At 41.2% G+C, this 12,036-nt stretch overlaps 1 protein-coding gene across 2 annotated transcripts in view; it reads left to right on the forward strand.

The window, feature by feature from the left end:
- Positions 1-12,036, forward strand: part of mbpb (myelin basic protein b) — a 58,598-nt gene that overhangs the window by 10,861 nt on the left and 35,701 nt on the right. The window contains exon 1 of one of the 2 annotated variants that reach the window (XM_005743233.2): positions 1,133-1,494. The exons of the other annotated variant lie outside the window; for it this stretch is intronic. The gene's annotated coding sequence lies outside the window, so the exon portion shown is untranslated. Of the gene's footprint in view, positions 1-1,132; positions 1,495-12,036 lie in introns of those variants that run through there. 2 annotated transcript variants of the gene reach the window in all.

Genomic DNA, 12,036 nt, shown 5'->3' on the forward strand with positions numbered 1-12,036 from the left:
GCAGGACCCTCAAGCTCCCAGGCCTCTGGTAGAGGACCCGAGCTTGAAGGATAAACCGCCCGCAGGGGCGTGCTGGGTGTTTTTTTTATATAATGCATCAGAAAACAGACAAAGAACACATACACCATCTTTAAACAAAGTACCAACTACTGTATAGTCCTGTAAAGTCACACTACATACATACAGCAACCACTTTATTATGTACGCCTGTTCAACTGCTCATTACATTAATCCAAATATCGAATCATCCTTTCACATCAGCAGCAACTCAAAACATTTAGGCATGTAGACATGATCAAGACAGCCTGCTGAAATTCAAACCGAGCAATTAATTAAGAAAGACGACTGAACTGGGCACGGTTGCTGTATGATGTGAATAATTCAGATGTTGATGTATTGGGATTTTCCCACACAATCATCTCCAGGGTTTACAGAGAATGGTCTAAAATGAGAGTGAACAGCAGTTCTCCGGGTGAAAATACCTTGTTGATGTCAGAAGAGAATGGCCAGACTACTTCGAGCTGATGGGAAAGCAACAGTAACTCAAATAACCCCTGGTTACAAAGGTTCAAGGTAGAAACAGCCACAACACATCTGATCTTGAAGCAGATGGGCTACAGCAGCAGAAGACCACACTGGTCTTTGAAATTTTTATTAAAAACACTATCAGCAATGCTGGGAATTATTCAGGAAAGCAAGTAAGAGCTGTGACTGACAAAAGTACAAACTTTTTTGATGAGTTGTCAGATTTAAGTAAGAAGTGCATAAACACAGCAACAAATATCTATAGTAGTAAATTATGTGTAGAAACCACAGCTGTGTAAAAACAACAAGAATGTCTAGCGTGGGTGAGGCAATGCATTACTGATTTGAGAACTGCATTTGCAGTGGTAAGATCGACATTTGTGATATGAGAATTGCGCCAAAGCGATCGAGGGAGGGAAACCCTGTTAATTAACCTGTTGGAGGCTTTGAGCGAGGCATGAACCTGACTGCCTGTCTGTATTGTGCAATCGTTGACCCTGCTGGCTGTAAAGCTTGCTCTCAGAGTGCGCAAATCCTACAGCCGTCTGTTTTCTGTGCTCGTGAGATCCACTTTAAAATCACGTTTATTTAACCCTCCCCACCGTGAACCACGAGTCACTAATCATGCACAGACGTGCACCAGCGTGCTTTTTAGTCCATATTTCTTGGCGGATTACAGCTGCACGCCGCCCCACCCCTTAACAAACAACATCATCACTACCACTGTACCTAAATCAGGAAGCACCGACACGTTTTTCTTTTTTTTCCCTTTTTTGTTTTCTTTCCTTTTTTCGTAACGGAGACACTTTGGTGATTACAGCAACTGCGAACCATAAAGGGGGAAGAAGGCGTTATCTTCGATGCTGCTGACGACCACCGGTGACCACTACTAAAAGAAGACTGACACTTTGTTTCATCCAGTACAAGGCACAGCTGTGGATGCATTTGACACAGTCTAACCGGAGAAGGGTATGTGCACAGTCAAGGTTGTAAAATTCACAGGGAAACAAACACATACACGTAAAAGAAAGCAAGTGTAAAGACAGTGGCATACACGCGGGGGATACGACACTATTTGCATTTTATGTGGACTGCAGCTCGTGTGGTTTAGCGATAGTAAACATGTTTCACACGTCGACGCCTTTACGGCGCGTAACAAAAGCTGAAGCGAAAATATGCTCGGAATGTAGTTCCTGAGTAACTTTAGAAGACAGCGACGGAGTGAGAGCCGTGTTAGCATCCCTGTCATCACACTGTGACACTGCGTTTGTCATGTGCTTCGGTGGTGTCGCCCCACCACCAGCACTACTACAACAACTCCCCCGTCCATCCATCCCCGCGGCTGTCTCCTCGCGCTCCGAACACAGTTAGCATACCGTGCGATTTGACTCTTCTTCGCTTAACCGCAACATGACAAAGCGTTTCGTGTGAGAGCAACGCCTTGTTCACAGTCAGCCCTTAAGTACCTTTAATTCGGCGTGCACCCAACTCGACAAGCTGGAATTTAATGTGGTAAATTTAAGGGTTTATTATTTGCTTCCTAATGCTTGCCACCGGAAGCCCCACTTTGTTGTTGGTAGCAGTTGTCCACTGGGCTAGCAGAGAAAGGAACTATTTAGTCTAAACAGCGTTAATATCACTTTCGGTAGATGGCTTAGATGTTTTCCGAATTTATCCGTGGTTTAAATCGACTCGTTATGTCACGTTTCCCTCGACACGAACACACGCACCGAAGTGCGGCGCCTTTAAATGGCGAGAATTCGAATGAGGATTTGCGCCCAAACTTCAGTGTGGATCACTCTGGTTACATGTTATTTACTGAGCACCTTAATGCATGCGTAAAGCTGTTGAGTGTACCTTTCACAGTTGCAGCAGTCAGCATTGCTACAACTGTTTGTTTTTAATGCTAGACAAGTCTTTAAATTGGACATTCTTTGTAGGTGTTTATCATGGGTTAGGCTTTAATTATGGTGGTGTTTTGACTAGGCTGCTGCCTTTCAGCACACTCAACCGTGTAAAGCAGAAGGAAATTGAAGTATTACATCACTGCATCCCAAGCAAAGGCTATTCTACAACAAGCTCACCTCCTTTCCTCACTTTTCATGAAACAGGCTGGTGACAGAACCCATAAGCCTCTCTGTGACTATGACGAAAGCATAGAATTTTTATCCACACACTGTTAGTGGAAGGAGCAGCAGCTTGTGCAGCTCAAGACCCAACGATAAGCTTTCCAGCTATGTGTGTATTTTTACTCTTTGCCAGTTATATATAAAAAGGGACATTGAAGCTCAAAGCTGTTATGACATGCTCACTTATTGCTGCTTTCCTCAAGCTCTAAATAAAGCACTTACACATGAGTGGGCGCCTGTGCCTGAACTACAGTTAAAGCCTGCTGACCCTCTAGCAAGGGAACATTGTGCAAGATAACCCCTGGCTTTGTTTGATAGAAATCCCATGTAGGTTTAATCTTCACCTTTTTCTATTTTGCCTCAGATGATGAAAAAAGTTATTAATAGTTATCGTAACATAACACAATTACACTCCGGTTTCAGTTCTGGTACAGATTGAAACGTGGATATTTTTAGTATCACTGACTACACAGACATAGCTTTTACCAGCGGCTCCAGGTTAACCTTCGCAAAGTTTCTGGAGCCAACTCTATTTTCTGTGGAAGTACCCGAGTTGCGAAGGCCACAGGAAAGCATTTGTCTTGGCCAGGAGAAAGAAATACCAGGAAGGTTTGCTCACATGTCCCGGCTGGCATTCCTTTGCCTTTATGAACATGCTGTACTTGCACCAGCAAGCCCCCCCCCCGTGAGTACCGTGAGTATCATGCAATCAGTTGTGCAAACATTCAGAATTTTTTCCTTCTCAGCCAACATTTTCGACCCCATTTCTGCACGTGCACTGCATCCACTTGCTACATCTGTGTTTTACAGGTGATACACTGAGGTTTGTCAACTTCCGTGCTCAGAGATTCACAAACTTCCTCCCGTTTCTCACTTCCCCCTTCCTGTCTGTGCCTGCTCTGGCAAACAGGTTGAGTCACATTACCTTCACCTCCTGCGCAGCAGTGCACTCGTTTTGTTAGTTTTACCCTAGGTGGGGTGTTGGCAGCGTTGCTCTATGATATTCTTGACAGCATATGTTGTCATTGAAAGTAGCGTCACAGCCTTGAAAGTGTTGCTTAAACGTTATCCCTCTGGGCCAAGGATGGGCAATTAATTTTCTAAAGAAATGAAATGAAAAACTGGGACAGTTGTGGAGGGCTGCAACAGTGAGCTGAACTCAGTCCTGCTCAATATTAATTTTATGTCTTTGTAAGAGTAAATGTTATAGTTTTGTCCTAAATATAGCCCCTTGGGGAAAATGAATAATTGCCCATCCCTGCTTTAGTCATATTATAGATGGCAAATGCAAGCAAGTTGCTTGGGTCATACATCTTCATTGTAGAGTTCTAAGCTAGTGTTCAGGCTCCAGGTTATGTCAGTAAGGCCCCTGTGGGAGTGATGGAAAGTTCCTGTGCAAAACATCTCAAAACAAACATGAATTAACAAAGCAAATTGCTGTGCTTAGTATTGGACCACTGGGAGTATTGTTTTCCAACTGATGTCTGGTATTCCCATAGAGCTATATATATATACCAATTTTTTTTATTTTTTTTAAAAAGACAGGAAGATCCCACAGCTGTCTTCTCAGACATTTCTATGCAATAGCAGCTCTGTATTTATACAGAGTATATTTGTAGTCTATGTTGTCATGGCCCTCCTTCGAAACAACATCAGAGAATCTTTGCTAGTTTAAGATGAAAAGTGCCACAGTTTGATATTTTAGTCAAAGAAAGGGGAGCTTATCCAAATAAATCACTCAACCCTGAGACCAATTATCTCATGTTAGGAGAGCAAGAAGCGAAGAAGGCAGTGACTCTGGTGTTTTAGGCAGACAGCTGGAGCCCGCAGGCTAGCATCACCTCTCTCTGTGGTGGAACTGCTGTAGTTCGGGCAGATGCGCGTGGCCAACTGCCGTTTCATTCAAGAGGAATACTGATGAAAGGGGAAAACGACTTGAAGGGTTTTCATTTAAATTCCGTTCAGCTTGTTTTGTTTTTGCTTTTAATGGCGTCAATGCAAAACATGCAAAACCCGAAGCGAAGGGCGCTTTACATAGTAAGCTAAAGATGCTTTGATTTTAGAGCGAGAACTCTAATGATCTCATCTGATTCTTCTCTTTGAGCAAGCACTTAAGAGGAGGAAGAGATCTGTGGCAGAACCAGAGGGGCAGTGAAAAAGATGTCAGAGCATTGAGAGACATCACAAATATGGAGAAAAGGAAAAATGTCAAATTCTGAAATTTCAGATTCTTAATATAAAATTTCAGGCTTATTTGCTTCTAAATTACTTAATTAATCCCTTTTTAATTGGCCAAGTTGTTAGTCTAAACTACAAGTTTGACATAGTCCAAGAAAGTTAGTAGGCACAAACACATTTTAATTTCAAGGGGTTTTGGCACCCTGCTCTAACTTTATCTGCATAGTCAGCCTGTACAGTTCTGCCAGTTTCTCCATATTCTAGCCTTCATAATGATTCAGCATGAAAAAGAGCTATTCAGGCAGTGCATGTGCTGAGTGCCCTCAATAAAATAGCTATTTAAAAATGTAGACGGTAAATATGTTGTTATTGTGTTAGGCTGCCACAGATGAAAAACACTGGCTTGACGTTCCATTCCCCAGCTCCTGCAGTCCACACACTGAATAGTTCTTGGAAAGGGCAGAGAACCCCAAACTTCTCCCCACCTTGTAGTGTAGAATCCTTGTGACTGCTCCAAATACCAGTCCATTTACCATTTTAAAAAGTTAAGTCTTTGAGTAAGGTGACATGTATTCTGCAAATCAGTGCTGTCTCAGAAAATGCAGTCTTCTTCTTACTGTAATGATTGCAGCGTATGTTTGTACCCTACCTCCTCCTTAAAACTTGGGCCAATCTGAACGAAACTTTGCTTGAAAATTGTTACACATGCATCGATCATTAATATCCAAACAGCACAAAAGTGAGGAAATTTGTGTTTGATTTGTGCTAACAGTGCTACTTTGCAATAAATCTCATACTGTTGGAAAGCTTGTTTATTTCTCCTGAAATAGTCCCACATTTATAAGGAAAATGCATTTTTGGATTGAGGTGAAACTTGACAAAAAAAATCTTTTTGAACCATGACATTTCTTCCCCATTCTGGTCACAAGCTTGGTCACCCAATACTGTGGGATGGCGTCACATTCTTCAACCAGCATTTGTCACAAGTCAGCTAATGTGGTTGTGTTGGTCAGTCTGGCACGAACAGCACACCAAAGCTGACCCCACAAGAGTTCGATAAGGTTGAGGTCAGGACTGCAGGCAGGCCATTCCCTACTCTCTACTCCAAAATTCTGGAGGTAGTCTCTGCAAAACCTCACTCTGTGGAGTGAGCGTTGTCATCCTGGAGGACATAGTCCGGTCCCAGTCTGTGGTGATATGGGACTGACACTGGTTGTAGAATCTCCTCTCGATATCTTTCCACATTGAGATTGTCTCCAGTGATGATAAGCCTTGTTTTTCCAGTGAGGGAGATGGTGCTCCACATCATCACCACGCTGCCTCCACCAAAAGCTGTTACCCTATCAGTGCAGCAATCAGCATAGCGTTTTCCACATCTTCTCCATACTTTGACCCAGCGATCCAGCTGCCATAGTTAGAATCCGGCCTCATAGCCGAACATAACGTCCCTCCACATGCTCAAGTTCCAGTGCACATCTTTCTGACACACGGGGCACCAGAAGCTCAAGATCAGCCATAAATCCCAATGAGTTTGATTTTCATAGTCATCATCTCCCTGCTTATCCAGTGTTACCTTCTCTATTTGTGCTTATTTCACATGTCATGTGAAACCAGGGTTGTATTTATTAAACGGGTTGTTTTAAACGATCGTCTCATGTTGTTATTTTGTCCTTTGGAAAAATTGCTGGGTAGTAACTAATTCATTGACATTTTAGACTAGTTAATTGTTGCAAGTTAAATAGTTTTGTCCATTTCCATTACTTTTGCTATTGTGCTTGTGATTATAGAAAGGCCAGGGATAAAAAGGCACGAGCCTCAGAGCCCTTTAAATGTCAAGTATTGCTCTTGTGTGGTTGCTAATCAGAAAAAAAGGGGTTGAAAATGAGTTTGCGTGCGCTCCTTTTAAAGTAGGACAAGTAGATTTGGAAAGAATAATTTATTTCTTTTTTTTTTTTTTTTTTTTTTTTACACATTGGTTTGACTGATAGTAGTCAATGCTGCATGGAGGAACGGATCCCAGCCTTCGTTTTCCTGATCGACCACATATACCACGTTTTCTCCATTTGGTGTGATTTATTTATTTATTTTATTTTTATTTTTTGCATTTGTTTAGGAGCAGTAACGCATGGCACTCTCACATCCATTTAAATATAATTTTTTTAGTATTATATGAAAGAGAAGAAGAGAGAAAGGAGGTGAAGACGATGAAACAATCCAGTTTCTTTATAAGGATTGCCATTCTGGCATTGCACTGCCCTCCCTCTGGGACAGATTTTAACCTTTGACCTCAAAGCTATTGTCAAGAATATAGTGTACTTTCCACTGATACATAGGGAGAGCTATAGATCTCTTATCTCATCCCCTCTCTCCACTGCCTTCCGCCCAAAGGCACACATGCACACACATACGCACATGCTCCGTATTCATTACGTAATTGACTCTCGCAGTAGGGCAAAACACGGCGCAGTCACCGAGGCTTAAAAGAAGCTGTTATGTCGAACGCACAAGAGCAAACTTTAAGTGAAACAATGGAACCAAGCAACACATGCTCCGGTTAGAGACATGGGTTTGTCAGTCTGCTGCTGTGTGACGATATGCCACGCAGACATCGTATCAAGTTATGGAAGCTAAATGAGTCCATCATACACGGGCCTCATGTGATTGTTAATCATAGGCTAGTATGTGAGAACTGCGTGCTGGGATCTGGCTCAGAGATGCAGAGTAGCTGTGTTCCTTTTTTTTTATTGTGTGCACACACACACACACAAAAAGAGGTAGTGTCTCTTTGGTCACAATGATTCGGTGGAGACGAACTACAGAAATGCAGCATGGACCAAAATGAACGTGTTACTTAAAGAATGTATTGGGACCGTGCAGATTGTGGTTACAGCAGTGGTAGTAAATGAAAGTGTTTTGTTTAGGTTAATTAATGTTACAGCAAGCACTGCATGCCAGTGTGATGCTTGATGTGTTCACCTCAAAAGCTGAATACTTCACTCTGACAAAGCAAGAGAAGCTGGCTTAGACAAAAGCCGAAAGCAAAATTAATGACCGGTTATCCTGAAAGCTCCTTAATTACTTTTTGATCTGCTACCTTTATATATGCATCACGAACATACTATATATGGGTCTTCTGATTGGCTTTGGTGAGGAAGGTGCAGCTTCTGGCACCTCAGTGTTGTCTGTGTCACTTTCAGGCTCATTCTCTTTCATGTTTTTGGCTAAGTGGACTTTTCGACCACACATTTCTTTGAAAGTTTTAACAGTTTGCCAGCTGAGTATTGTCACAATCTGCTTCATTAAGAGCTTTGCAGACAGTACGGTGGGCAGAGCAGAGAGCTGCAGCAAATGGCAAGAACAGGTCTTTAGTTGGATCCAAGTGCAAAAACATTTCTCCCTGTGTGTCATATTCTGCACTGGAGTGCTGAGGTCTTAGTAGCCACGGGTCTGTTATAAATCAGTTAGGTGATGGAGCAGATCAAAGAGAGCAGGGAGCAGAAGAGAGGTGTGGTCGTGGAGCTAGAGGATCACACGTGTGTGCAGACACAGTATTAGAGCACTAGTGTAAATTTACTTATGTCCAATAAAGACAGAGAAAAATGTGTTGGGTTTATTGTAGTTAACACAAAGCTGTCATACATTTTTAACACAGATTTAAAGCCGGAGGTCATTTTAGTTTTATCCAAAAGTCAATACCAATAGATCTGTCTGCAGCAGCCAGTCGCTTTTTTGGAATATTTGCCTTTGGTTGTTCCTTAAATTTGCTGCTTTTAAAGCACTTTGAAGAGCTGTGGAAATATTCTCCTGGGATGCACTAGCTTTATGTGGGCTCAATAAGCCATCGTGGTGACTTGAAGGTGTTCTAGCTACCCGAGAGGCTGAATAAAGAAGGGAAAAAAATCTATTTCTTCAGCTGTTGCTCTCACCCACTCTGACGCATATTTGTCGTGTTTGTCACATTTAAAGCATGCTGTATTTTCTTTAAATGGTTATTTCTTCCTTTGGTTAGATATTAATTTCAATTTGAGAACAGCAAAAACCTGATTCTTATTTTTAGAAACTCATTCACTTTTTGATTTTCAGTCTAACGTTAGCAACTCTGATTAGAGAAGCAACACTTCTCTAATCAGAACAGGGGGTTTGTTAGTCTTGAATTGTGTTTAATGAAAACACATACAGGTTTTGCTTCTGTGTTAACTATGTTATTTTTCCTGATCCTTATGTCCCCATTTATTAAAAATGCTGTAAACAACTATGAAGCAAAACAATTTACCATAAATGGTACTGTAAATAAGCTAGGTTAATAGTAAAACTCAACAGTTGTCACTGCTTTTAGCTAACAGGCTTCTGAAACTCAGGTTTATGGCCATGATTTCACAGTGTTATCCATCATAATCGTTAACCTGTTGCATTTAGAATTCCTGGAAAAGCTTGAGCCACTCGGGCGCCGGCGAAAGAATTATTATATTTTGGTTTATGCACGCGCATTAAACACAAATCTTGGATGGCTGGGACAGCAGTTGGATTTTTAGCCATGTCTTCCAACTCGTCCTAACTCCACCTTCTTTGCTGCAGCTGGCAACTGTAATCCTTGTTCTGCTCTTGAGGGCCACTCCAACCAGAAGCTGGGACATGGAGATCTTCAAAGCTACAGAGCAGTACAAGGACTACCTTTTCCAACTGTAGGACATGCTAATATGATGCAGCTTTGTCCCTCCACACTGTTGTTTGCAATAATTTCTTCTTGAGTCTTGTTGTAGTCAAAGTTATGGTTTCCCTACTTTAATGCATAATTCATCCTGTTTCATCAGCATTATAAAGCATTCACTAGACCCTGATGGGGGAGATTTATGATGTAGAAAACTAATCTCTTTCACCTGTACAGGCCTATAGTAAAGAAAGAAATAGCTTTGCAGTCTGTGCTCACTGAGAAATGGATGAGGGCCTTTAGTGTTACTTGATGCAGTGAAGTAAGCCGGCCAGATATGATAATCATAAAAGCGAGTGTATACAAACCCTTATGCATGCAAAACATATATCATACAACATACATTCCTCTTTGCCTCATCCCGTCTTAAATAATCCTGGCAGTGTTTCTATAGTCTTTTTTTTTTGTCTTGACACTGTAGAGCTTTAATTTGCATATGTGGATGCAGAAACAGACTGGGTTCAGTGTGCTTTACATACTCAGTCATGTTACTGAACAGGGTTCTGTCAGTGAAGCTATTTTTTTCCCTTAAATTCACATTTTCAACAGCATTGTAGTCATGAACGGAATTCAGTACGTGCTGCAAACAGATGACGCAAAATCTAGAAGCTTTTATTTAAATGTCAGTATGCAGGCGTTTTTCTAAATAATGAGCCCCATTTCTTATCCACATCAAATCCATGCAGAAACACTAGGGGTTTATGAGGATGATGATTTTAAATGGCCTCAGGTAATGGACAGCTCAGATGGATATAATTGCTTATTTATATACAGGCTTCTGCTTTGCATGGTAATGGATCAGGTGGTGGGCTTTAGGTAGCCATCCTATAATAAGAGCTTTTCCATCTTAATGACTTATTTAACGATAAAATGGAAATGTTTCCAGGTACGTGCTGAGAGTCACAGCAACTCATGTAGGTTAAAATAGAAAGGGGCACTCGAAATTTGGCTTTTTCCACACAAATCCCTTTGTGTCGGGGACTGTGTGTGCAAAAACAAAATCCAAGTTAGCAAGTCACTGTTAAATGCTACTACTGAGTTGTAATTGCAGCCTTGTGTTACACCCTTCCACATGCACACTTCCACCTCTCCCTCTGTCACTCGATTATGCAACAGTCCTGTCTTGCAAGTCCTTGCAGGATCTCAGCTGTGGATTGTGTAACGCTGAGAGGGGAACGGGCTGTAAGGCCTCACATTTAGCCGCAGAGAATCCCAGCGACGCCTCGCCACATCCAGCAAATATTTGAGTCCTCAGCGGACATTTTTCCGCCACACTGATTGCACAGCCACTGGCACTCTAATTATATCCCTTTGTTTAACCAGTGGGATTATGTTTTTCTTCCAGCTTATTTTTATAGTTTTCTGTGGCTGCTTTCATCCACAAGCAGATATGATTGATAGTGAGATAATACTTTAGTTATCCCCAAGGGGAAATTCAGATATCCAGCAGCTTGGTCAAAAAACAAACATCCCTCTGGTCATAAATAATAATAATATTATTAATAATAAAACAATAAGGTAAAGTTTCACGATACCGTCTTACTTCCCTTTGTGGGAAAACTTTGTGGGAACGTTTTGATGAACTAACATGCTATACAGGTAAGGGTGGGGGTAAAAATGTGCCATGTTGTTTACTTGACTCCTTAAATCCATCTTTTCTGTGAGTTACTATCTTGTAAAAGTCAGTTTGAGGAAGTCTCACGGAGACTGAACAATCCTAGAGGTTTGAAATGCTGCACAAAGGTAATACTGCTTTCATGCACACAGGCCTACAGTTAATATAATAAACAGCTTTACAGTATCTGTGCTTGCTTAGTAAAGGAAGAGAGCCTTTTATGTTACTTGAAACCAATAAAGTAAGCAGCCCAGAAAAGATTGTCCTGAAAATACAATTCCAACAGCACTTCTGTTACAAAACCTACCGCTTTTCCTTTATGAAAAGGGAATCTTAAGTTCTGACAGTCATGAAAGTGTGTGCAATGTTGGTCCAAGACTCGTATAAACCCTCCTTTTCACTGTTACAAGAAATATCGTGTCATTTTTAGCAAAATAAAGCTTTCAGTTTTGTTTAAACAGGCAAGAAGTAACATAGCTCTCAGCAAAGAATGTGTTGTGAATGCTTATTCATTGTAAAATTCAGAAACTTTATAATTCAAGTCTAGCTGGAGCTAATGATGGTCAGAAAGAGACTGTCCATAGGTGTTTATCATGGCATAGAGGTGCACTGTATGAAGCACATCGTGTGACAGAAAGTGCGGTTCACCTCGTCGTCTTTTATTGGTTCTAGTGCAACTAGCATGTTATTTATGTTATATTCATTCCCTCTAAGTTTTTGTGCGGTAGTTGTTGTAGGAAAGATTTCTAACGGCATATTTAAAACTGTCATTTTTGTATTATCCACGTGACAAATGTGGTAAATGAAAGTGGTGCTCTGACTTTAGAATTCTTGTGTTAGCATGATTTGGCTAACTGCTTTATCTTTTTGGCTTATTAAAA

Source organism: Pundamilia nyererei, unplaced genomic scaffold (assembly GCF_000239375.1).
Source record: "Pundamilia nyererei isolate P.nyererei 1_Seehausen unplaced genomic scaffold, PunNye1.0 scaffold00129, whole genome shotgun sequence".
Classification (NCBI taxonomy): Eukaryota; Metazoa; Chordata; class Actinopteri; order Cichliformes; family Cichlidae; genus Pundamilia; species Pundamilia nyererei.